Here is a 25,524-nt window from a genome sequence, read left to right on the forward strand (position 1 = left end):
CTTCGGTTTCCCAAAGTATTGGGATTATAGGTGGGAGTCACTCTTCTTGGCCCTAGGCCTGTATCTTTCATCTTGTGAACTGTGGACATCAGCCATTATCCCTCCCGGGTGCTGGGATGGGGTTTCATTTCCAGTGACTGGCCCAGAGCCTGCTCATGGGAAGATCTCAAGGGAGGCCGTGGAAGGAACAGCATGCAACTGGCCGGCCCACACACATTCACACTGATGGGGGTGGGGGTTTGAGAAGGTGGGGGGTGTTGTGTGGATCAGCTTCAGGCACAGGTGTCTGGTTTCCTATGGGATGTGACCACATAACAGTAAGGCAAGCAGATGACTGCATTTATCTTCTGGGAATCACTTCTTCCTAATTGTTGCTCCCCACTGTTGGCATTGGAGAAAGGCTGGCCCACAGGAGGCTGGATGAACTTGGTGTCAGCCAGGTAAGCAGAATGTCTGTGCAGGTGGAAAGTAAGCAGTGAAGTGTGCTCATCTGAGTGGGGAGGGGCACAGGTCAGGAACCTTGCTGGCCTGCCCTGGCCTTTGCCCCTTTGGTCCTGTGGCTACAAATCTCCCCTACCAGGTGCAGCCCCCACTGGCGACTCTGGCCCTGGGGGCCTGTGAATGTTTGCTGGGGGCAGGGTGTGGAGAGGCCAAGTCCACACTGTATCTAACCCTAGACCATCTCAGGATTCAGCTTCCCCCGGCCCCTTCTCCTCAGGGTCTCAGCTCTGGCCCTCAGGGCAGCCGGAAGATGAGCTCTCCTCACCCCCCAGTCCCCCTGCCCTTCTGTGCCCCCCCACTTCAGAACTTCCCATGCCACAGCTTCGCCTAGTCCAGCCACAGGAGAAAAGAAAACGAGGGCAAATCACCACGATTTGGGGGTGGGAGGCACCTGAGCCCTCGCTCTGCCCAGACAAGGCATCCTGTGCGTCTCCCACGGCTTATCACATCTGCCCGGGACTCAATGAAAGAGCCAGAGGGCCGAAGGTGACACCGGAGTCTCCAGCAAGACCTTCGAGGGCCTCCAGGGGATTTCTCAAGCAGCAGGGGGCGGAAGACTGGCTCCCCTGGGGATGCATGTGAGTGTCTGGGAGTGTGTGCTCCCCAGGGCCCCGCGGAGGTCAGGGTCCTCTCCATTTAGGACAGCAAGGAGAGAAAGGCCTGGAGTAAGGCCCTGGGGCTGGGGGCTAAAGCAGCACAGAGTATCAGAAACGGGGTGCTGGGATGGTTACCGGGGACCGCCAGGAAAGACTTGGAGTCCAGCATGCGCCTAAGGGAGCTGCGGTGGGGAGGCAGCAGGGGGCCTCCCCTGCCAGATGGGGCTTTCGGAGGCCGCGATCCCTAGAGCGAGGGTTCTTCGCTCTAGGGTCCCCTATTACAGCTGCGCGGCGCGGCACGGCGCGGCGGCCCGGGCAGGGTGCGGAGCCTCGCGTTCACCGGCTCTACCTGCGGGACCAGATCCCTGCAGCTCCCCAGCCAGCAGGGCCAGGGCACGCCCGGGAATCTGTGTGCTCCCCAGGACCCAGGGCGTTCGGGGCGCCGCGCCTTCCAGCGCCTGGGTTCCAGCCCCGGTCCCGGACACCGGCCCGGCGGGACCCAGGTTCCGAGTGCACCCTCCTGCCCTGCCAACTGCCCCAGCGCCGGGGCCAGGGGGCGCAGGGCCTCGCGCACGCCCGGCACGGACGCATCTTTGTCTTCCCTCTCTTCCCGGCGCGCGATCTAGCCGGGAATCGTTTTCCGGCCCCGGTGTGCCCGGCGGGGGTGAGGCGGAAGCGGCCGGGGCGGGGGCGCGAGCCCGGCAGCCGCAGGCCGGTGCGGGATGCGCCCCGCAGCCGCGCCGCGTGCGCCCGGCAGAGGCGGCCCTGCGTGCCGTACGCTGCGTCCGGGGCGCGCCCGCCGCTATTCGGGAAGCTATTCAGCTTCCCGGGCTCATTAGCAGTCGCGGTGTGCGGCTCGGCGCGGGCTCACAAAGAGCTCGGCCTCGCGGACTGAGCCGGCGGCGGGGCGGGGACGGCGGCGTACCGGGGCAGCCCAGCGCCCTGGCCAGGTAAGCTGGGGAACCTGGGCTGCCTGACTCGCCGGTGGCGGCAGCCTGGGGCCGCCCGGGGCGCCGCGAGAAACCGGACGCGTGGGGGGCGGCGCGGAGGTTGCGGCCCGAGCGCTCCCGAGCGCTGCCCTCCGGACTCGGCGTGGCTTCGGGGCGGCCGCCGCTGGGATCTGGGGGTACAGCCCGGCGGCCCCACTCCTCTCTGTCCGGCCCCTTCCCCCTCCCACGACGGGAGGGCGGGCGGGGAGGGGACCAGGCGGCGGCTCTCGCATCCCTGGCAAGGGGGCACCGTGGCAAGGGGCCACCTGGCGCGGGCAAGAGGCGCTGTGTGGTGGTGCTGTCCGCTCGGGTTCTGCTGGGCTGGCCGGGCCGCTTGGCACCAGCATCAAGTCCCCGTACCGGGCGGCAACTACTGAGTTTGGGGTCGCCTCTGGGTTCGCTGCCTTCGGAAAACCCAAGCCCAGATCTTCGTCCCCTTCCCTTTCCCTTTATAATAAGACCCAGAGGGATAAACTTATAAATTAAAAACCCCACACCCCGTTGCCCCTGGGCTGCAGGTGCCCGGTTGGGGGCACGGCGCGGACCTGTCCCTTGGCCTGGCCCCTTCCCCATGGCACGCACTGCCTGGCAAGGCTGCTGGCGGGAGATTTGGCTGCAGATGGTGAAGGAGAACATCGAGGCCCCTGGTTCCCAAGCAGGGAGGGCTCCGTGGGCCGGGCGGCGGGCCTCGGTGAGCCCAGGCGGGGAGGGGGCGAACTTCCTTTCGCCAACGCCTGCCGAGGACCCCCGTGGAGAGCAGAGCCTTAGAGGGGTCTGCTGGTCTTAACTTCGTATTTACTGGCAGAAGGGAGGCTTTATTTTTCAGATCTATTCAGATAGGACCTGGCAGGCACCAGACATAAATCTGTGGTTGAGTGCAGTCAGCTCCTAAATGGGCATGTGGAGGGTGAGGCACCCCAAACTCGGCATCTTGCGTCTGGCACTGTTTTTGGGCTAAACTGCCTCTGGCCTCTTCAGCCTCCTGTGCCTCTTTCTGTTTTTGTTTGTTTCTGTTTTCCTTCCTCTTTGAGAAAGGACAGTGGTTTTAGAAATAATGACCGGAGAGCTTTGCAGATTGAAGTGGGACAAGTTTTCTTGAGGTGCATGTTGGCAGGTGCCAGGAGCCTGCAGGCGGCGTTTTCTCAGGCCTCTGGGTCAGGGTCCCTCCAGTGAGGTGAGGCAGGGATTTCTCCCTTCCCGGAGGTGTGGCCACTATGCCGAGAACAGGATCTCCGTTTCCCAGTCTGGGGCATCCAGGATGCCCTGCCCTCTGAGCTGATTCCTGGGTGACCATGGGAGCTGCTCCCCTCTGCAGCCTGGGGTGGAGGGAGTCTCCTGAGCTTAGGATTTGCGGGACAGGAGGGCCAAGGTGCCATGGACCTGGAACGCTGGGACGCCAGGCAGTGTCCAGGGCGTGAGTGGATGAAGCTGGAGCTTGCGGCTGTGTGCTGGCAGCCCTCCCTCGGTGGACTCTAGCAGCCCTCCCTCGGTGGACTCTAGCAGCATTGGCAGGGGGGCCCTTGGAGCGGGCTCCATGGCTGGGCTGGGGGGTGATGGCACTAGCGATGAGGCACCGAGTCTTCCTCTCATTTGTTAGGAAGTGCGGTTTGTGCTCCTCCCCACTGTCTCCTGGCCTCATGGGATTCAAGAAGCTGCAGGCTGAGTCCGACGGGGTGTGAGTGTGTGTGAGCAGGAGAGTTGGGCGGGCGCTGGAAGGAGGTGAAACTGGTGACCGTCAGCTCCTCATTCTCTTCCACCTTGCATGTTTTCTCTGACACCCCAGACCCAAGCTGTGGCCTGCTAGTTCACTTGTTTACGTAACCTTCTTAAGTAGTTCTAACCTTTTTTTTTTTCCCCAACAAAATGTTAGTTTTACAGGCACAATTGGTGGGGATGGATTGTGAAATGGAGGTGCATAAATACCTAGTTTGCCAATTGAGCTAAGAAATACTGGATAAAAATAAGAGATAATTGTAAAAGACACTGATCACACCCCTAGAAGCTGAGAGGGGTGATAAGACACCTTGATTTTTCTAGACAAAACTGAAGAAGTCAGAGGAAAAACAGTTGATGGTGAGGTTGGCATCAATCTGGGCTTTGTTTGGATTGGGCTGCGGTGGCGGCGGTGAGGGCTGTTGTTGGGGAGAGTGGGGGCTGAGCCTGGCTGCAGAGGTCCCCTCCAGGCCTCAGCTCCTCTCCGGCACTCCTCGCTGTCCTCTGCCACGCATACCTGCCCCTGTGACTTGACAGGTATGGGCCTCAGGTGACACCATGGTCTGAAGTCTTGGAGAAACCTTTACTGTCCAGGGGAGAAGAGGACTGGTGGTCGGTGGGCATCAAGACCCTGCACGCATCACTGGGTGGCTTGACTGGCTTCGGCAGAGCTCACATGCCCTGCCTCGCAGCCTGGTGCTTAGAGAAACAGAGAGAGTGGAGAGAGCTCTGGGCCTGGGCGGCGGCCCTGGCTGCACCACTCACAAGCTGTGTGCCCTCCCCGCACAGTCTCAGTTCCTCACCCTTGCCAGGTGGCCGTCAGGACTGGGGATGTGGAGGCACAGGTAGGGTGTAAGGTAGCCACTGACGACCAGGCAGGTCTCCCCAGTGTAGGTGAAGTTTGAGACGGTTGCTCACCCGGAGGCAGCCTGTGTGCCCGGCGGGGGTTGGAGGTGCTCATTGTTCCCTTGGATGGTGGTTGGGCCGAGCGCCCACAGGGAGGCTTCTCTGGCTCCTTCCTTTCCCAGAACTCCTCCCCACCCCCCTGCCGCCCACCGCCTGGGTTGAGTCCAGCTCGTGTCTCAGAGCAGCCTGCTGGTACAGGCTGAGTCAGCTGTCGTGGGCACCATCTTTTCTCGCCTTTCCTGAAGCCAGTCCTCCCCTCTCTCCCTGTCCAGACACTCGGGAGCCCTAGGAGGTTGGTGACCTCAAGATCATGCAGCCAGGCTCTCTCTGTGGAACCCTACGTACTGGTGGGGTGTGATTGCTGTGTGCGTTATGATTTCTGTGCTGGCTGTGAGGTTTCCCAGGTTGGGCTGTGGGGTACCCCTGACTCTGCAAGTTGGCTCTGGCCAGGTGTGTCACCATAGTCCAGGCCTTCAGTGTCTTTCCAGTGCTTCCTCCACATCCATGTTACTTGGCTGGATTTTCTCAAGTTCCCCTGCTCGCTCCCAAGAATGGCCCCTCCAGGCTGCCCTGGCTCCAGGCAGACAGGCTCATTGCCCAGATCTGCCCTGGGTTGTCCCCACCCCATCCCCACCTGTCATCTTGGCCCATGTCCATCCTGGAGATCCCAACTGAATGTGGGCTCTTTCCCTCTTATCCCTTGGTCCTCAGATTTGCCAGGCCACTCTTGACTCCAGGCCTTTGCACTTGCTGTTCCCACCCCTTTTGCATGAGCCACCCCCAGATGCCCACCTGGCCTGCTCCCTCACAGCCCTACATAAATTAGCGTTACTTCCCCTTCTCTTGTGAACCTTGCTTTGTGTTTCTCCTTAGTACTCACCAGTCAGTGTGTTATTTATATTCTTGTTTGTTTATTGTCAGTTTCTTACCACTCAAATGTAAAAGACTTTGTTCACCTCTGGATCCCCAGTAGCTAGAAAAGTGCCTGACACACAGAGCCTTGGCGCTATCCTTGGATGAGCGAGTGAATGAGACATGGGAGCATTAGTCTCCTTGCATCACATGTCCTGCTCCCTGCGCCTCCTTTCCCCGAGTCCCAGAGCTGAAACCTAGCTGTGTTCACATTTGGATCCCCCTAGAATGTAGCACAGACCCTCACTCAGTGGACAGTCAGGAAAGAGCTGCAGAATTGTACAGTGCAACGTCAGTTTCACATAGGCCAGAGGAGAACGTGGTTGGGAAGGTAACCAGCCCAAAGAGTGAGCTTTCTGATTCCGTACTAGGATTCCTTTTTGGATTTTCGGTTGTTTGGGTTCTCTGCACCCAGGCGGTCCCTGCTGCCAGAGTCAGCTCTGCATCTCCCTGCAGTCACCTCGGATGTGGATGCACTTTGGAAGGAGGCACCCCCACACCCAGATTCCCTTCCCGCTCCATCTGGATCTTTCCAAACTTGTCTTATATCTAATGTCAGACTCTGTCCCAGGGCTCTCAGCCACTCTGCTTTCCCTTCCAGAAGCCTCCGCCTGCCTGACTCTCTCCTGCCTATGTCCTGGCCTGGTTGGAGGAGATGCTTTAGTTTTATGAGAAAGGGACTGGGAGGTTGGAAAAGAGGATGGAATTTGGAGTAACAAGAGCTCAGTTCCAGTCTGGCCCTGCCACTAATCCCTGGGGCCCAGGGCCTGTCACCTGGCTTGAGAGTCTTTCTCAGCATCTGTAATACACGCAGGAGGCCTCTTGCCTGCGGTTGTCTTCAGGCACAAACGTGATGTGATATTCAACCGATGCAAGATATTATGACAGCAAGGGCTCTGTGGTGTGGCCACGTGGCTTCGGGCCTGTGCGGCTTCTCTTACTGTTCTGAGAGTTTTAAGGGTCAGGTTTGTGAGTTATAGCTACTGCGTAGTGAGAGAATGTAGAGGAGGCACGTCATAAACTCTAAGGGCTGTTTTAATGTAAGGTTCTACGTCTGTTGCTTTGTGTTTCAAGGATCAAAATTAAGAGAAAAAAATATGGGGTTGAACTTCCTGCATTGAGTGACTGTGAAAATATTTTCATCTCTAGTTTTCTGGAAACGGAAGCACCCCAACATTTGAAGATGATTTTGATGGCAAAACTCCTGGAATGAAACACACATCATCGGGCAATTCTGTGTGTTGAGTTCCATCCCTCTTTGTCATTTTAAATAATTTTCCAACAAATCCAAAAGGTGCATCTTAACTTCGAAACGAGGAGGCTGGGGACAGGTAGCTGAGCTGTGGGTGGCCTAAGAGCACTCTGCTGTGACGGGGCAGTGCTGGCCGTTGAGCCTGAGCTGGAGACAGTGTGAGGCCCGTGTTTTCTCGCTGTCTCCTGCTGGGGCCCATTTTGTATCAGATTTGTTTTTAACAGGGTGGGCATGACTAGGACTTATGACTACTGGCGGGCACGGACAGGGCTAATGTTCAACACGTGCCGAGAGACTGGTGTCTGGCATCGGAGAGTCATGGAAATGCCACAGGTGACGTGGGCCCTTCACAGGGATGGGCAGAGGGTCTGGGAGCTTGCCCTCCAGGAAGATGGCTGACACGGTTGGTGGGACACTAAGGTGTTTTCCATTTTGCATTTGAAGCCAACATGGATTCTTAGGGAACTTCTTGTCCCTAGACAAGAAGTCTAGGGACTTCTTGTCCCTAGAATCAACTGTACAGAGAGACGCTTGATTCTGAAATTCTCAGGCAAAGACAGTTCTGGGGAAATCCTAATTAGTAAATAGTGAGTCAGAGAATGCTTGACGTTTAGCATTTTCAGTTGAGATGTATATGTACAGTCATGCGTCACGTGACAATGTTTTGGTTAATGATAGCATATATGACAGAGGTCCCATAAGATTATTATGGAGCTGAAAAATTCCTATTGTCTAGTGACATTGTCGTAAAGTTGTAGTGCAGTTACTTTATTTAAACAAAATTTAATGTAGCCTAAGTGTACAATATTTATGAAGTCTACGCTAGTGTACAGATGGACTCACCCAGAGAAATTTCCAGTCCTGCAAGCTTCATTCGTGGTAAGTATCCTAGATGGGGTACTGTGTTTTATCATTTTTTTTTTTTTTTTTTGGTATAGAATCTTGCTCTGTCACCCAGGCTGGAGTGCAGTGGCGCGATCTCGGCTCACTGCAAGCTCTGCCTCACGGGTTGACGCCATTCTCCTGCCTCAGCCTCCCGAGTAGCTGGGACTACAGGCGCCCGCTACCTCGCCCGGCTAATTTTTTGTATCTTTAGTAGAGATGGGGTTTCACCGTGTGTTAGCCAGGATGGTCTCAACCTTCTGACCTCATGATCCACCCACCTTGGCCTCCCGAAGTGTTGGGATTACAGGCGTGAGCCACTGTGCCCAGCCCCTGTGTTTTATCTTTTATACCGTATTTTTACTGTGCCTTTTGTATGTTTAGATACATACTTCCCATTGGGTTACAGTTGCCCGCAGTGTTCAGCAGGATAACATGCTGCCCAGGTGTGTCGCCGATAGCCCAGGTGTGGAGTAGGTTTGTACAAAGTATGCTCTGTGATGTTTGCACAGTGATGAAATTTCCTAATGACAAATTTCTCAGAACACATCCCTGTCATTAAGCGATGCGTAAGTGTGGGTATGTGTGTGTGTGTGTGTGTGTGTGTGTGTGTATGTATATATGTGTGTAAAGATATATAATTTTTTTTATGTAGTTGGTTTTACATTTCCGGAATTCACTCTCCAGCAGGGCAGCTCTAAATATAAATTCCTCTGAACTGCTGCATTGTTAATTTAATTAAAAAAGTACAGTTTATGGTTTCCCACAGTTGGTTTGATTGTCAACTGTCTTGGAAAAATCCATTGTTTCAAAAACAGGAAAACCACTAATTGAGTGAACGGGTGCATTTAGGGATGATGGATTTCTCAGGTCTTCTGGAAGCAAGTGTATGCATTGTGCAAATAAAACACAGTTTCTGTTTCTCAGTCTTTTGGTGTAATAAGTGAGCCATGTGCTCTAGCATCTGTCTGTATTATCTGGAGCTGGTGGCAGCTGTCACGGGTGTGGTGCAGTGGGGCCAGGCATGTGTTAGGAATTGGAAGCTCTGGGAAGCCAGGCTCTGCCTCCACGCATGAGCCAGCTGTACAGCATCGCTGCTCAGAGTTTATCTTGACTCATCCCAAGAAGGCACGTGGAGATCTGTGTCTTCTTCCTCACGAGCCACTGAGTTACTGTGGATGGAAGAGATGAGATGTGTGCAACTGTTCTGCCACAGTAAACCACTTAGTCAGTGCAGTCACCAGGGTTAGGGTGTGTGTGTGTTTTACCAACTTGCCTGCTGGGTTTCAGATACCTGGCACTACCTCCAGCCTCTAACTGATTCTGGCTAGTACGTGTGAAAGCTGTCAGCTGAGTGATGAATGGACCGATTTTGGCCACAGGTCCCTTCTCTTCCCACCTGGCCTGACTGCTAGATTCTGAGCCCCTGAGGCAGGACTGAGGGGGTCACACTGATGGCTGATTCTCTCGGGAATGGCATTGGGTGAAGTTGAGGTTTTCCTGACCCACAGCCCCTACTAGAAGTGCTTTTCTTTTGTGCAAGTATTGTGAAGATTCTGCCTGTGAACCTTCTCTACCCTTCGAGTCCTAAGGTTCGGGTACCTGGAGAGGAGCATGTCATCGTTTTGCAGGTTGGATGTGCGGTGGTTGGGGAGGATGTCTTTGTGCTCTCTTGGGTTGGAAGCTTTGAGGGCAGAAGCCCCTCCAGACCAGGCACTCCTGATTGTGTCTTTCCCTTGGGCTTTCACACATTTCAGCTTCTAAATTAATTGCATTTTGTTAAGTAATGGTTTTCTTCTTGATCACAGGCGGGCCTGTGCTTAATCAGCACTGAGGATTGGCGCTACTTCAGTTGATTTGGTACACCCAGAGGCAGCCTCACCTCCAACTTGTCTTGAGTTTGTTTGGGGAGCTGCCGTGGGGGACCCCTGGACTGGCAGCATTCCCACCCCTCACTTTGGCCTAACTCCTTGTATGTGTTGCTCCCTTTATCCGTCACATAGGATGGCTTAATCTAATAGTGGAGACAAAGGGGTGCGGGACACTAACGTGGTAGGTCTCACCTTGCCCATCATTCACCTCTCAGTCCTTTGACACTCAGGGACTCTGCAGTGGTAGAACCGGGGGCAGGTACCCTTCGCTTTCCTTACCCCTGAGTCCCTTTGCCTGGAGCTCTGTCCATCCATCCACCCATCCACTCAGTAGGTATTTTCCATTTACTGTATTCCAGCTTTCTTGTTCCCAGTTTAGAGCTTGGTGGGATCAGGAGAGAGGGCATGGAGGGGGCTGCTGGAGAATGTGCAGTGGTGTCGGACCCCCATTCTGGCTCTGGGTCCAGGGCCCTCCTAGAGAGGCACAGTCTGGCGGATGTGAGAGCCCTGCGGTAAGTTGGGGTAGATCATGGACCCCATGCTATAAAAGTGGGTGGATTTGTCCCTTCAGAGCTCAGGCCCGAAGATCCCTCCAGGCAGAAGGGCGAGCCTGGAGTGGGACATCCTGGGCACAGGGAGGACCAAGTTTTTGGCAGGAGGACTAGGTGGTATGTGTAGGTCAGAGCTGGAGATGGGGGTTGGAGGGCAGTTCGTGACGATTAGGAGCTTGGTGGCCCTAGAGAGTCCTTGCTGTGGGTTGGAAGTGAAGCAGATGGGCCAGTAACAATGCATAGTTTACCAAGCGAACTCTAGGAGAGTGATTTCTGCAGCTGGCTTCCCTGGCGGACAGGTCAGAGTGTGGGAGAATGACACGGTCAGGGGCGTGTTCAGGGGTGCATCTAGAGGTGAGGGGAGGGTGCAGGGAGGTGCGGGTGGAAGATGCGCGGCATGGGGTGGGGAGGGACTCGGTGAGGATGCAGGAGGGTGGCGGGGGCAGGTGTCTGGCCGAGGCAGCTCCTGCGTCATTGAGGGGCTCGGGAGCCCGCTCCCTACTGTGTTCTGTAGGAGGCGGCGGCTGCTGCCAAGTCCCAGCCTTACTAGTGCGGATGTTTAATTTTACCCTTTAGAGATTTACAGGATTTCTAGGTTAACTTACCCCTGTTCTTCTACAAGAATGACAAAATCCACGACAAACCATTCATCACATTATTAATTTGCTCACCCAGCCTTAACCTGTGCAGCTCCGCCGACTTACCCTGGGCACACAGGGAGGCCTGGGTCCCGCAGGCAGCTCCAGTGTGAAGGGGTGCGGGTAGCAGTGCAGGTGTGGTCTCCCTGCTGCTGGACCCCCGTGGCTGGCCTCAGCCGACTGGACACGCAGGCTGTCCTTAAGGGCCTCCCAGTGGCTTTCTGACCCTGTGTCAGGAGAGGGGACTGCAGAGGGCTTGGGAAAGGGAGCAGGAGCGGCAGCGCTGCAGGATGATGGGCTCCAGAGGCCTCTGCAGCAGGGGCAGTCTGGGGAGACATTTGGGTGCCTCTTGTCCGTGGCCTCGATATGCCAGGGCGCCTGCAGGTTGGGCCTTCTTCCCCTTTCGGATGGAGGGAGCTGTTCATCCTCTGGCTGCTGGGTCAGAAACATCTCTTACCTGATAATGTCAAGCGCCAGAGGTCCCTGTTTCATGGGTCAGTTGCTGTATGTTTTGGAGCTGCAGTCAGTCTGTTTTTCTCACTGGCGTGGCGTGGAGGTAGGGAGCAGTATTCTCTCCTGTGAGGCCCATGTCCGCCTCATTATCCCTGTCTGCTGGGGCTGCGCTGGACACTGGCTGAGGCTGCCTTTGTTTCTCCATGCGTCATAACTGGAAAGGCCTGCTACTTGTTAGCCTCCTTAGAAATCTGATTTGAAGGCTGGGTGTGGTGGTTCATGAGGTAATCCCAGCAGTTTGGGAGGCCGAGGAGGGAGGCTCGCTTAAGCCCAGGAGTTTGAGACCAGCCTGGGTAACATAAGGAGACTCCATCTCTACAAAAAATAGAAAAGTTAGCTGGATGTGGTGGCTCACGCGTGTGGTCCTAGCTACTCGGGAGGTTGAGGTGGGAGGATCGCTTAAGCCCAGGAGGTTGAGGCTGCAGTGAGCTGTGATCGCGCCACTCTACTCCAACCTGAGTGACAGTGAGAACCTGTCTCAAAAAAAAAAAAATCTGATTTGAAGGAGAGAGCTCTATTTGATGCGGGGGTTGGGGGTGGGGAGCCCCTCTGTGAGTAGACCTTTCTATCATCTTGTTGGTTTTAATGACATATCTAATATTATGCTAGTAGTTCACGTCAACCGATGTTCCAAACCAACCTTCCTTCCTTCCTTTCTTCCTTCCTTTCTTTCTTTCTTTCTTTCTTTCTTTCTTTCTTTCTTTCTTTCTGTCTTTCTTTCTTTCCTTTCTTGCCTGCCTGCCTGCTTGCTTGCTTGCTTGCTTGATGGAGTCTTGCTCTGTCACCCAGGCTGGAGTGCAGTGGCATGATCTCAGCTCACTGCAAGCTCTGCCTCCTGGGTTCACGCCATTCTCCTGCCTCAGCCTCCCCAGCAGCTGGGACTACAGGCACCCACCACCACGCCCAGCTAATTTTTTGTATTTTTAGTAGAGACGGTGTTTCACCGTGTGAGCCAGGATGGTCTCGATCTCCTGACCTTGTGATCTGCCTGCCTTGGCCTCCCAAAGTGCTGGCATTACAAGCGTGAACCCCTGTGCCCGGCTTCTTTCTTGATTGTGATGTAGATAAACCAAACTCTGGTGTATTTAATACGTTGTATTTCACAGTAGGGATCACTGCGTCGCTGGCCTATCATGGTGTGGGGGCAGTGCCTGATTCTGGAGATGGCTGTCATTGTGCTGAGTGGATTAGCAGTGGCTGCTCCCGAAAAGTCCGATAAAACCCACCTGTATTTGTAGAAATCCAGATAGAGTTTACTTTCCAGTGGCCACCCTTTTAAGTACAATTAGATTTAGTTTCAAGGAAGTAACTGGAGATCTAATACATTAATTTGAGACTGATTTTTGTCCCACCCATCCAGTCCCTGACAGTGGTCCCTAAACTCTCCATCATGTTCCTTATTGGAACCTTCTAGGCTGACATAGGCTTAGAGTCCATTATGGGGTATTCAAGGTCCAGAATTCGTGTCACCTGATTGCTTGGACACAACTGGACCTCACGTCTCCGGCCCTGACACCAGAAACTAGGCCTCCATCTGCCAATGTCTCAGTGGAATCTATTTTAACAAATGACTCATCTTAAAATAATGCACTACATAATCAACAAGAAAAGGAGAGAACACCCAGTAGGAAAACGGCAAAAGACACGTCACGTGCGCGCGCGCGCACACACGCACGCACACACACACGTCCACTAAAGAGATGAAAAAGTACTCCACTCCATTAGTCATCGGGGAGATGCAAAATGAATTGTAAATGGGACACCGTTCCACACCCACCAGAATGGCTAACATCAAAAGAGCAGAAAAAGCCGGGTGCAGTGGCTCATGCTTGAAATCCCCACACTTTGGGAGCTGAGGCGGCTGGATCACCTGAGGTCAGGAGTTTGAGACCAGCCTGACCAATATGGTGAAACCCTTTCTCTACTAAAAACACACAAAAAAAATTAGCTGGGCATGGTGGCAGGTGCCTGTAATCCCAGTTACTTGGGAGTTTGACGTGGGAGAATTGCCTGAACCTAGGAGGCGGAGTTTGCAGTGAGCTGAGATCGCGCCACTGCACTCCAGCCTGGGCGATAGAGTGAGACTCTGTCTCAAAAAAAAAAAAAAAAAAAGCAGAAAATAGCAGGTGTCGGTGAGGATGTGAGACAAATGGACCTCTGATTGCTGGTCAGAGGAGACATCCGTACAACTGCTTTGGGTAGCTTTTTTGTAGAATTAACTAAAGCTAAGCTTACAAATACTCTGTCACTAGCAGTCTCAATCCGAATGAAATGGAGTAAAATACACATATGGGCATTAGTGGCCTTCAAATGACATCAGGTTCTAATCCCTGAAACCTGTGAATGTTGCTTTATACCATAGTGGTTTTGCAGATGTGTTTAAGGATTTTGAAATGAAGAGATTGTCTTGAATTATCTGGGTGGGCCCTAAATGCCATCCTCAAGGATCGTATAAGAGAGAGGCAGACGGAGATGTGGCCAAAGAGGCAGAAATTGGAGTGATGCAGCCACAGCTCAGGGAACGCCAGCAGCTAGGAGAAACTGTACAGGGCCAAGGAAAGGATTCTCCCCTACTGCCTCTGGAGGGAATGTGGCTCTGCCAACAGCTCGATTTCAGCCCAGTGAAACTGCTTGCAGACTTCTAGCCTCCAGAACTGTGAGAGAAGAAGTGTGTTTTGGCCGGGCGCGGTGGCTCAAGCCTGTAATCCCAGCAGTTTCGGAGGCCGAGACGGGCGGATCACGAGGTCAGGAGATCAAGACCATCCTGGCTAACACGGTGAAACCCCGTCTCTACTAAAATACAAAAAAAAAACTAGCCGGGCGAGGTGGCGGGCGCCTGTAGTCCCAGCTACTCTGGAGGCTGAGGCAGGAGAATGGCATAAACCCGGGAGGCAGAGCTTGCAGTGAGCTGAGATCCGGCCACTGCACTCCAGTCCGGGCGACAGAGCGAGACTCCACCTCAAAAAAAAAAAAAAAAAAGAAGTGTGTTTTCAGCCACCCAGTTTTGTGGTCATTTGTCACAGCAGCCATTGGAAACAGATACAGCCATCAAGAGACAGACAAAAGTGTCCGTAGCAGTGCGATGGTAACTGCCAAAGTGCAAATAAACCAGATGGCCATCCGTAGCAGAATGAATCAGTACCCCGAGCGTCTTCTCACAGGGCACGCTGTACGGCAGGCCGAGAATGAGCACTCTGCGCGTGTGTGCCAGCTGTGCGGATGGGGCTGGCCGCGTGACGTTGAGCAAAAAACCCCAGATGCTGGAGTGCGTACTGCGTGATTCTGTGTCTAGGAAGGGCAACAGGCAACCGGCTTGTGTGGAAGTCAGGTTGCCCTCGGGAGATGGTACTTAGAGGAGGCCCGGGGGAGGGAAGCGCAGCTTTTGGAGGTGCTGATAATGTCCCCTTTCTCTATCTTGGTTTGCATAGGAAGGTTCCATTTATGCTATGGAACTTTTGTGTGTATATATATTGTGTGTGTGTGTGTGTGTATATATATATATATCAAGAAAAGTATAAAAACAGAGCAGTTCATCACTTTGGAGTTTTCAAGGTGAAATTTGAATGGAGTGAGTCATGGCTTCTTTTACTGCTAGAACAATACTATCAAAATCGAGATTATACTTAATGTGAGATAATTAGATTTTGCCATTACAACAAATGCTTCTAAATATTTAGATGCACACTACGTTTTCTAAGTGAGATCAGGGTATGTAAACCCGCGTAGGACACTAAGATATATACAGATTTCATTGGTGTGGATAAGTTATCTGCAGGAAATGTATTTTTATTTCTGCATATAAAAGAAGCTGTGTTTTTAAAGAAAACTAGACACAAGTAACCCAAATGTTTAAGTATCAAACATTATGTGGTTGCAGTTGAGTGGGAAACCGAAGAGCTTTCAGAAGAGCAGTCGCGGGGAGATGCTACACGTGGAAAACTCCTCCGGGCAGCCCCATGTCCTCGCAGCCCGGAAGTCGTGGGTGGAGGTTCTATGGTGCCACCTGGCCGCCTGCCTCCTCAGGCAAGGGCCCAACCCCTCAGGTCCCCAGAGGTGCCCTCTCTCCCTTACCCACATCTCTCCCTGGCCTGCCTTCCCTGCCTTTTCCACCTCTGGACTTCTCATCTCTCTGGAGTCTACTTTGCCCCTTCCCAGTTGCCTCCAGAGCTCTCATTCTGGCTGTGAGCCCACCAGGATAGGGCCACGTGGCTAAATTCAGAGGAGAGAGACTCTTTGTCCGACGACCGTTGGCCTCATAACCACTCAGCTTCGTGGGCCGCAGTGTGGTGGAGTGAGCACAGCCATGGCATGGGTTCACCTGAGGCTTTGTGGAAGCCATGAGCACAGCCATGGTGTGGCTTCACCTAAGGCTTCATGGAAGCCATTTTGCATTGCGGCCGGTTGGAGGCCTCCACATGCTCTGGGCGTCGTGTGTGCCTGGCCTTGCTCTGTACAGCTCATCTGTCATGTGAGTTCACTTCCTCCTCAGCCTCTACGGAGGCCCTGGGAGACTTTGGGCTGGACACGCGTGCAGGCCTGGTCACGGCATTCCTGCAATTGTGCTATCTGCACACTGTTTCCGATTCATAGAGCAAAGGGTGTAGACATGCAGAATGAGCATGTAGAGAGCTTCATGGTTGCCTCTGTGTGTTGGATCGGATAATAAAGTGAGGAATGTCTTTAAAAAAAATTCGTTTAGGTAGTAATTCAGTTTTATTTTATTTTGCTAAAGTAGAGATCTGGAATATGCTGGGAGAAAATCAGTCTTTCCCCCTAGACGGTTTGCGACCCAGTGGTGTGAAGTGTGTGTGGGAGAGTGTCGGGAGAGGCGAGGAGGAGGCAGGGCAGGGGTGGAGGGTCAGAGAGCGGGAGGTGAGGGACCCCCGGGGGAGAGGACCTCAGTGTTGTGTCAGTTCCTTTAGAAAGGCCCACTGCCCTGCCCCTGGCTGGGGCTGAGCCCTGGATCCCAGCACCTGGCACTTGGTAGCTACTCCAGGTGAGGAGTTGGAGCCCCAGACAGAAGGACTGGGCTGTGGTCACGGGTGGCAGAAGCAGAGCCTTTGTTTGCATCAGACCTTGACCCTGTGCCCTGTAGGTCCTCCCAGCCCTCCTTCCCGGCCTCTCCCTGCCGGACCCAGGCTTCTTTGGGCTCATTTGAACAGCCTGGCAGTGTGGCTGCATGGGAATGGGTGGCAGATGCTGTTCTCCCCAGTGCTAATCACTAATGCTGGGCACTGTGCATCAGCGTTGTGGTGACGGCAGCATTGGGTGGATCTTCAGGGAATGTCTCTTGTGCCCTCTCAGGGGCTCTGAGAGTCCCACGTGACAGAGACCAGCACCCACCACCCTGGCCACTCATTCGGGTCACTTTCGTCACTTGGTGACACATTGTGGTTGCCCCAACTGAAGCCTCCCTGTGGCTTTGTCATCTTCTTTCCAGCCACGGGAGCTGTCCTGACAGACTCTCCCTGTCACCTTGGCATTTTACTACTGCGGTGTGTTTGGTGACATTTGTAAATGTGGTGATTTTTTTTTTTTTTGCTGTGCCCTTTGTTGCTGTGGCCGCTTCTACAAACGTGAGGATGAGCCGTCGGGGGCTGCTTCCCGGCGTTTTGAGCCCTTTAACCTGGGCAGTGCCCCTGTGTGTCCTGTTTCCCTGTCAGGATGTCCTTGTCCCATCTGCAGCCTGTTCACCCCGCAAGGACTTCTCTTGTGTGTCTCTGTCCTGGGGCTGACTGGCTGCCTGGCAGAGAGGCACTCACTCATTTGTACGCCCCCTCACCCAGGTCCTCCTTGTAATATGTATTGTAAGTTGTATATTTACAACCTACCCTTGTCCACATACATGCGGCCCACTGCCCTGCCCCTGGCTGGGGCTGACCCCTGGATCCCAGCACCTGGCGCAGCACCTGTAACTCGGTAGCTACTCCAGGAAAGTGGTCAAATGGTTTCAACAGCTCCACACCCCATCCCATGTCAGAGAGACTGGAGCACCAAGCGCAGCGATGCTCCGGTAGTCATTCCCAGGGATGTGCGTGAAGCAAGCTGGTGTCGTGTGATGCAGTCACTCGAGGGCCTCAGAGAGATCTTGTGTCTCCAGCCGTACTGCAGGCACACTTGACTCTGTCCTGGTGCTTGGGCAGCACAATGGCTTCATCAGCCATCACCGTGGCCTGAGGATCTGAAAGGGTGTCCGAGGAGTGGGCCTGGTGGTGCTGCCCCCACCTCCAGCCCCCACCCAACTCTGGGATTTGGGGTTATCTGAGCCATGCCCCACCCTCCCAGATCCAGTGGGAGCCAGCCTGGCACGACACGGCCCTGTGGCTTGGGCCAGGCTCTCTCCGTGGTCTCCTGGCTGGCATTTGCACTATGGAAAGCCCCTCTTCCTGCGGGCCTGTCCTTGCCTTCAGCACAGCTGGGATTTGGGGTGGGTTTTCTGTATGTGGTGGTGTGTGTGGTTCAGAAGCACAGTTGCATGACTTCTCTGTGCCCTGGATGCTTTCCAGCTGCATCTCCCGCATTTGTGGTTGGGGGGTGGCACTTTGTTTATTATACCTGGGGAAGGGTTGAGTGGTCCTGGATGCAGCCCCTTCTGATCTCCCTGTGCCGTGGCCACACCCCTGACTGTTTTTGCCCTAGATGATTGATGTGGGAGCTGGACTGTGGCCAGAGAGTCTCCCTGCCCATGTTGGCCTGCAGACTGCTGCCTGGCCACCCTGCGGGATTGGGGACGTCTCAGGAGTGAGCGTTCCAGTGTTTGCAGTCCCGAGGGCATCATGCTGGGTTCTGGCACACACACAGACCAGCATCGGGAAGCCTGGACCCTGCCCTCAGGGAGCTTTTGGGGTGTGTGTGTGTGTGTGTGTGTTGGGGGGTCTGCGGTGGGGGAGGGGAAGAATAAAGGGCCAGATGGGGCTCCAGCAACGTGTGGCAACAGGAGGGAAGATTCAGACCTGAGTGAAGCGGGCATCAGAGATGGGGGGTCATAAAAACCCAAGGGTAAAGGGGGGTGCACTTCCATCCTCACTCCTCCAATGTGGGCTGCACCCAGTGACCTCCGTCCATGGAGCCCAGTGCAGAAAGGAGTAGCAGAAACCCAACACACACTGCCTCAGCCTGGGGCCACAGTTGGCGCCAACAGCAAGTCCTGTGGGTAGCACGTGCCCTGGGTGACGTGGGGGAGAAGGGCACTTTCCCTCTGTGCCCATCCTCCCCCAAATCCATTACCACTACATCATTAGGAGGAAAACTCCAGACAAATTCCGGTAGAGGGGCATTCTACAAAATACCATGCCGTGCTCTTCAAAATATCAAGTCCGTCAAAACTAAGGACACTCTGAGATGCTGTCACAGCCAAGAGGAGGGCCCTCTTCCCCTTCCAGGTGGAGGAAGCCTGAGGAGATGCAGCAGCTGAGCATGATGTGCTGTCCTGCAGGGGGTCCTGGAGCAGAAAGAGGGCGCTAGGGAGAAACTGTGGAAATCCCACAGAAGTACGGACTTGAGTTAATAATAGTGCATCGAGATTCATTAATTCTGATTAATATACTGTGCTGATGTGTGCCGATGTTAATAATCGTGGAAGTGGCTGTAGGTATATGAGAACTCTGTGGAGTCTGCTCAGTTTTTCTCTAAGCCTAGAACTGTTCTAAAAATGAAGTATATAAAAGATTGTTGGAAGGCAGATTGTGTCCTTCCACCATGTCCCCGGTGGTGGGGCCTTGGCTCCAAACCTCACTGTTCTCCCATCGGTCTCAGGACCCTCCGCTTTGTCATCCTTTTTGGTCCATCTTTACTGTTCCCATGAAAACTGGGGGGCAAGCTCGTGTTAGTATTTAGAATATGTATGTTTTAGTGCCCCAAGGTTCTGGGTGCTTGAAAATGACTGGTTTCTCAGATACAGCCTGCCTGGGTGCTGGGGGCCGTCCCTGGGAGAGAGAGAAGCCCAGTGACTTGAAGGTGGAAGATTTTGAAAACAAAACATCAAAGCCTGGTTTGCTGACGTCCTATGGCCCAGCTCACTTTCTGGGGTGCCGGCCAGGTTCTATGGTCTGATGACACCGGCAGCAGTGTCCCTGGCCTCTGGCTTTCTGTTATGTTCACTAGAAAAGGCGAATATGTCCTGTGATGCTTGATCCCCTGGTCAGCCCCTTGAGCTCACTTACAGTCAGTGACAGAGAGCATGTTTTTTGGTGGGGGTGACATGGGTCACAATAGACGATAGTGACCAAAGCTGTTGTAAGTGCTGTTGACCGTCCAACGAGGAGGCAAAAGAGAGCCAACATCTTCTGAGCATTTATGGCCACGGTATAGCTGAGTAGTTGGTTGATCCACTTTGTTCCTGCAGAAAGGGGGGCCTGCTGGGGACACAGAAAACCAGCTCTGGCCACTGAGTTGGCCATTTCAGCTTCAACTTACTTGAGGGTCAGTGCCTGTATTTGTGGTGGAGGCCCAGGATGAAATGAAAGAGAGTCCAGGGAGGGCAGAGCTGCTGTCCCGTAAATGGGCGGGGACCCTGTGGTCTCGTGGAGTCAGCAGGGACAGCTGCGGTTCAGTGGAGAGTCAGAGGGGCCTTCCTGGGACCCCACGGGCTCCCTGTAGTCTGGTTTGCTGCTGGCAATGACATCCACTTTGCAAGCTGACATGAGTCATGACAGAGCCAGGACCTGGCCCAGGGGAGGTGCTGGGTGAGGGACAGGCAGTGCTGTGTGGTGGGCCGGTGGTGGGAAGGATCCTTCTGGAAGGCGGAAGACCTACACTGCTGAGGCCCTGGGCACGTCACAGCCTCCTCACTTGTCCCCGCGGAGGGACAAGGACAGGACAAGTCAGAGGAAGTGATTCCTGTGGGTCTCACCACTCATCCGGATTTTGTGACAAAATTAGGTTGAACCATATGAAACTGTTATTTCTGTATGTCAAAAAGTGATCCAATATAGGCAACTTCATATGCCTCAACTCAGCAGTTTAGCATCACAGCGACTTTTGGCAAGAGAGAACACTTTTATTTAAAAAACATTATTTTTAGTTATCACACATAAATTCATTCATTGTATTGGAAAATAGAGATAGCAGCAAGCAAAAGGAAGAAGCTTTGAGATACCCGACTCCACCTGCCAGGGGCCCTCCTGTTATTCGCCCACGATTCCTCCCTGTGCCTGGGCACCCAGGCTGCCAACGTGCCTTCTCCTGGATGGTTATGAGGAGCTTTTTGCACAATCATGGACGGTTTCTTCCACACCCAGCCATACGAGTTTGTACTTTCTGGAGCTGGGCCCCAGGGTTGGACATTGAATTTGTTTAGAATGTTTTTCTGCTATGAATGAATGCTGTAATAAATATCCTTGTAGTTGTGTGTTTTGTTTTTTATTGGCAGATATTCATGATCCCTTACGATAAATTTACAAGAGTAGAATGGCTGGGCAAAACGTTAAGGCTTTTTTGATTGACATCCGGAAAAGTTTTATTGCCCACTAACAGTGAGAGGGGAGGGGTTGCCCTCCCCTCTTCCTTCCTTTTTCCTCTTCCCTTCCTCCTCACACCCATTTGATGGTACAACATTGAGCAGCATCCAGCAAACAGTGTTGGCGGCCCCCCTTGGTATCTGCAGCACGCAGACTCTCTGTGTCCAGCAAACAGCGTTGCAGCACCCCTCAGTGTCTGCAGCAGGCAGACTCCCTGTGACCCAGCTTCCTAGGCTGGCTGATGGCGTTTGGAGAGGAAATCAAGAACGTGTGGGGAAGCCGGTGGAGAATTTCAGAGACTTCCCATGACACACGAGGCAGTGGGAGTGGGGCTGGAGAGAGACTTAGTTATTCCTGGGAGAGCGGCCTTTTCTGATTGTCCCGCTCACCAGCACACTGAGGGGCTGGCCCATTGACTTGATGGGCTGGGGACCAGAGCCCTGGCTCATGTGCAGTTATTTCTTTTAAACATGTCTTATTTTGCTGGTGATCTGGCAAGTAGGTTGAAACCAAGCCCTCCCCCAGTTGCTCACCCGCCTGGGACTGCACAGGTGCCTGGGAGTCCGATGGCTGGCAGGCTGCCTTTTGAAGCTTGGCCTGGTGTCCCGGAGCTGTTGGTCGTCCTAGGAATCCAAGGAGAAGCTGCTGAATTCTGCGGCCCCAGGAGGATCTTTGTCCTTCTTTTGCAGAAGCAGTAGGTGGATTTGCTCTGTTGAGCTGGGAGGAGGAATTTTTAGATTTCCTCTGGCTGAAGAGGTTAAAATGGAACCAACTACATCAATTCCCCAAAATTGGACTTTGAAGCAAGTTTTCAGAAAAACGGACTAGACTATTTTCTATGCATAGAAGCAAATCCCTTGGGAACTTCTGGTGAATTTTAAGGTGCTTGTCTATTTTGTTTGATTCTCCAATACTGAGAAGTCTTTAATAACTAGAGGCTGCCTGGGTAGGTCAAGGCCTGAGGGGCAGCACTCCCCAGCAGAGCTAATCGTTAAAACAAATAGATCTGCCATCTGTAGTTTCTGTTTTGCGTTTTGAGGTGCAGGTCTTGCTATGTTGTTTCTAGGCTGGACTTGAACTCCTGGGCTCAGGCCATCCTCCCGCCTCAGTCTCCTGAGTAGCTGGGACTACAGGTACATGCCACTGAACCTGGCTTGATATCTCTGTTTTAAAAATCCTGTCTTCTAGCAATTATCTTGTGTCTCTAGAGGAGAAAGGTGCCATTTTTCTGGCAGTGGAATTTGGGGTTGAGAAGGATCCTGGCTCCTTCAGTGGGGGCTGGCGTCTAACATGCTAGATCTTGAGATCCTTTAAATATTTTTTCTGATTATGAAGTTAAAATGTACTAGTTATAAGGACTCGAACTTTACGGAAATGCATCATGTAGAATAGAAAATGAAAGCTTCCCCCCAAGTTTCACCACTGCCCTGTTCAGCGCCCACAAGGATAATCATTATTACAGTTTGGTGGAGATTCGTCCCTTTTTTTTTTCTGTCTGTGGAAATATTTTACTTGTCTTTTGCACAAATACATATTTTGAAAGTATTTTTCAACAAAATGAGATCCTATTGTAAATAAGATTTGCAGTTCGATCCTCCAGCTGTGTGTCTTAGCCATGGTTCCTTGTCTGTTGTGCATAGCAGCATTATTCTTTTTTTAAAAACTTTTACTTTAAGTTCTGGGATACACGTGCAGATCGTATGATAGACTGGATAAAGAAAGTGTGGCACATATACACCGTGGAATACTATGCAGCCATAAGAAAGAATGAGTTCATGTCCTTTGGAGGGACTTGGATGAAGCTGGAAGCAGCATTGGTCTCTCCGACACTTGCACAATATGTGACCGTTTACTTATTGAATTTTAGGGTTGTTCCATTTTTCACACTCACGGAGAATGCTGACATGTGGAGTCTCATACATTAAACCCTTGCGTCTGCATTGGGTTGTTTTCTTGGCATAGGTTCCTAGAAGTGGACTTGCTGGGCTGAATGGTTTGGGCATTCAGGGTGTCAACAGATATTGCCAAGTTGCTCCCTGGACAGGTGGTGACCATTTTAAATGATGCTGGTGTGTGGGGCAGCGGTGTCCCCACCTACACCCTCTGGACATGATCAGTCTTTGTGGTTTCATTCAGTCATGTGGGTATCAGGTGATAGCTTATTTCATTTTGTATTTGTAAAAATTGTGAATGACAACAAGCTGCTTCTTGTGTGCTTAATACTGATTTGAATTTCTCCTTCTAATTCTCTTTTTCATCCTTGCCTCTTTTCCTCTTGACTTTTGAAGATTTTTTTGTTGTTGTTGATTTATAGGTGTTCTTGGTACATAGCGTTATTCCTCATTTGCTGTATACGTTGCAGATATTTTTTCTCAGATGCCACTTGTCCTATGATTGTGTTTAAAGACATATTTGGCAATGCAAAAACTTGGAATTTTTACATTGTTAAATCTATCAAGGTTGCTTTTTTAATTACCCTGAATTTTGTATTTTACTTAGAGAAAGGGTTTCTCTACCCTAATATATGTAACACCCTCCTGCATGTTCTGCTAATACTTGATAGTCCAGATTTTTTTACCTTTACATCTCTTATTCAATCTAAAATGTATTTTAGTTATGGTGTGGGTTGGGGATGTAGATTTCTTTGTAGGAGTATTCAATTTTCCAACCTAATTTCCTAGTTAGCCACTTTGACCTCTCTGTTTTGGCAGGTTTCTCATGGGTTAAGTTGCTGCTGTGTTCTGAGTGTTTCTCCTGTGTTTCTGGATTCTCCATTCTAATTTGCTGCTTTATTCTTGTGCCACTATCCACCGTGCAAGTTACCGTGGCTTTTGGTAAGACTTTGTTATCTTAAAGGGCCATTACCTCTTCATTCCTCTTCTTTTTTCATTTCCCCCTAACCTTTTTCTATTATCCTTTGACTAGAATCCTCCTTTCAGCAGGAGCCAGGCAGAGCAGCTGTCCGTGGGCTCCCCTGTTGGCCGGGAATGTTGACCAGGATGTGGGAGGAATCAGGCGGGAGCCCCTGGCGGGATGGTCATTGTGGCGTCTCTGCACCTAAGTGATTTGATTTCACAGACATCAATGCTCAGGATTGATCAATCTCAGGATCAATGCTTGGGAAGGGTAGAGCTTGTGTCCCATCACAGATATGACCCCGTATCTATGCCTCTCTGTGAGGCTGGCTCATAAAATGAATGGGCACCTGAGCCACTCCGTGTGGTGCTGAAAACCAGGAGCACTCAGGTGACCCTTTCAGCCGTAAAGTCTGCCTTTCCCCAGGGGAGTGGCCACCGATGGTGTGTTTTCTATTTGAACCAACTCTAAAGGGGCCTTCCCAAGTATCAGAAAGAAACTCAGGTTCTTGACATAGGCAGGGGGATCCCTTTCATTTCTAAAATCTGTTTAAAAACCTTAATGTTCTTTAAAAATCCACTTTACCTTTGGTGAAAATACCCTCTTATGCATTTGCAGTGACACCTCTGTCCTCTCTGAAGTACCCTGTGAGTGCAGGCCTGTGCCTGTGACCCGGCTGGACCCTGGGGTTTTCCTGAGCCAGCCGTTGGCCCTGAGCTGCTTGTGCTGTGGACAGGGCAGTCCTCTGGGCCTGGATAAGAGGTTTTGCATGCTCCTCACAGTTCACAGCAAGCGTGGGCCGTCTTCCGTGACTCCTGCCTTGTCCTCCAATAGTAAGTCATGCCCCTGTCACTCCCTGATGGAATCACTCCTCTGAAGTTATTTTATTTGTTTATTTATGAGACGGAGTCTCGCTCTGTCGCCCAGGCCGGAGTGCAGTGGCGCGATCTCGGCTCACTGCAAGCTCCGCCTCCCGGGTTCATGCCATTCTCCTGCCTCAGCCTCCCAAGTAGCTGGAACTACAGGCACCCGCCACAATGCCTGGCTAACTTTTTGTATTTTTAGTAGAGATGGGGTTTCACCGTGTTAGTCAGGATGGTCTCGAACTCCTGACCTCGTGATCTGCCCACCTCAGCCTCCCAAAGTGCTGGGATTACAGGCGTGAGCCACCGCGCCCGGCCCACTGAGATTATTGTTGATTTTACACTGAGGCTCCTGTTTACTCAATGGAGGAAACATTCTGGGAGAATCAACTGGTGAGATGCCTGACCCCCCTCTCCTGGCATCTGACATCAAGGATATCTTAATAGTTTTAGTTTTTAAAAATTGTGATAAATACATATAACATGACATTTACCATCTGAAATACTTTTAAGTGTATGATTCTGTGGCATTAAATACACTCAGTGTTGTGTAACCATCACCACCATCCATCTCCAGAACTTCTTCATCTTGCAGTCTGAAACTCTGTGTCCATTAAACACTTCCGCCCCTCCCGGCCCCGCTTCCGCCTCTCCCAGCCCCCAGCAGCCACCATTCTACTTTCTGTCTCTGTGAATTTGATGACTCCAGGTGCCACATCTGAGTGGAATCATACAATCATTTGTCTTTTTGCAACTGGCTTCTTTCACTTCGTGTGACGTCCTCAAGGCCCACCTGTGTTGTAGCGTGCGTCAGAACTTCCTTCCTTCTTAGGCCTGTTTACTGCCCCCATTGTATGGATAGACCATGTTTTGTTTGCGGTTCATCCCTTGGACATCGAGAATATCTCACACAGTAGAAAGAATCCAAGATGCCAATGAGGACTTCATCTTGGTCGCCTCTGCAAGGGTTGGGTGGACAGGCCAAAGCTACCTGCTCATCCTGCATTGAGCTGGATGCTGGGC

The 25,524-nt window shown here is 52.4% G+C and overlaps 1 protein-coding gene across 2 annotated transcripts in view; it reads left to right on the forward strand.

Annotated features, from left to right (window-relative positions):
- Positions 1-1,800: 1,800 nt before the first annotated feature.
- Positions 1,801-25,524, forward strand: part of APBA2 (amyloid beta precursor protein binding family A member 2) — a 232,690-nt gene continuing 208,966 nt past the window's right edge. For both annotated transcript variants that reach the window (XM_023187701.2, XM_023187700.2), the window contains exon 1: positions 1,801-2,047. The gene's annotated coding sequence lies outside the window, so the exon portion shown is untranslated. The remainder of the gene's footprint in view (positions 2,048-25,524) is intronic.

The sequence above is a fragment of the Piliocolobus tephrosceles genome, chromosome 6, assembly GCF_002776525.5.
Source record: "Piliocolobus tephrosceles isolate RC106 chromosome 6, ASM277652v3, whole genome shotgun sequence".
Classification (NCBI taxonomy): Eukaryota; Metazoa; Chordata; class Mammalia; order Primates; family Cercopithecidae; genus Piliocolobus; species Piliocolobus tephrosceles.